This window comes from Arachis stenosperma, chromosome 1, assembly GCF_014773155.1.
Source record: "Arachis stenosperma cultivar V10309 chromosome 1, arast.V10309.gnm1.PFL2, whole genome shotgun sequence".
Classification (NCBI taxonomy): Eukaryota; Viridiplantae; Streptophyta; class Magnoliopsida; order Fabales; family Fabaceae; genus Arachis; species Arachis stenosperma.
Genome location: NC_080377.1, coordinates 134,564,403 through 134,565,773, shown reverse-complemented (window position 1 = coordinate 134,565,773; position 1,371 = coordinate 134,564,403).

Genomic DNA, 1,371 nt, shown 5'->3' with positions numbered 1-1,371 from the left:
ACGCCAAGTTGTAACGTGTTTTTGGTGTTCAACTTTGGTTTGTGACGTGTTTCTGGCGTTTGACTCTAGAATGCAGCATGGAACTGGCGTTGAGCGCCAGTTTACATCATCTAATCACGAATAAAGTATGAACTATTATATATTTCTGGAAAGCTCTGGATGTCTACTTTCCAACTCCGTTGAGAGCGCTCCATTTGGAGTTCTTTAGCTTCAGAAAATCCATTTTGAGTGCAGGGAGGTCAGATTCCAACAGCATCAGCAGTCCTTTGTCAGCCTCCTTATCAGAGGTTTGCTCAGGTCCCTCAATTTCAACCAAAAATTACCTGAAATCACAGAAAAACACACAAACTCATAGTAAAGTCTAGAAATATGAATTTAGCATAAAAACTAATGAAAACATCCCTAAAAGTAGCTAGATTATACTAAAAACTATCTAAAAACAATGCCAAAAAGCGTATAAATTATCCGCTCATCACAACACCAAACTTAAATTGTTGCTTGTCCCCAAGCAACTGAAAATCAATTAGGATAAAAAGAAGAGAATATACTATAAATCCCAAAATATCAATGAATATTAGTTCTAATTAGATGAGCGGGACTTGTAGCTTTTGCTTCTGAACAGTGTTGGCATCTCACTTTATCCTTTGAAGTTTAGAATGATTGGCATTTCTAGGAACTTAGAATTTCAGATAGTGTTATTAATTCTCCTAGTTAAGTTTGTTGATTCTTGAACACAGATACTTTTATGAGTCTTGGCCGTGGCCCTAAGCACTTTGTTTTCCAGTATTACCACCAGATACATAAATGCCACAGACACATAGCTGGGTGAACCTTTTCAGATTGTGACTCAGCTTTGCTAAATTCCCCAGTTAGAGGTGTCCAGAGTTCTTAAGCACACTCCTTTTGCTTTGGATCACGACTTTAACCACTCAGTCTCAAGCTTTTCACTTGGACCTGCATGCCACAAGCACATGGTTAGGGACAACTTGATTTAGCCGCTTAGGCCTGGATTTTATTTCCTTGGGCCCTCCTATCCATTGATGCTCAAAGCCTTGGATCCTTTTTACCCTTGCCTTTTGGTTTTAAAGGCTATTGGATTTTTCTGCTTGCTTTTTCTTTTTCTTTCTAAATTTTTTTTCGCAAGCATTTGCTTTTTCACTGCTTTTTCTTGCTTCAAGAATCAATTTCATGATTTTTCAGATTATCAATAGTATTTCTCTTTGTTCATCATTCTTTCAAGAGCCAACAATTTTAACATTCATAAACAACAATATAAAAAATATGCATTGTTCAAGCATTCATTCAGAAAACAAAAAGTATTGTCACCACATCAATATAATTAAACAAAATTCAAGGATAATTACGAAATTC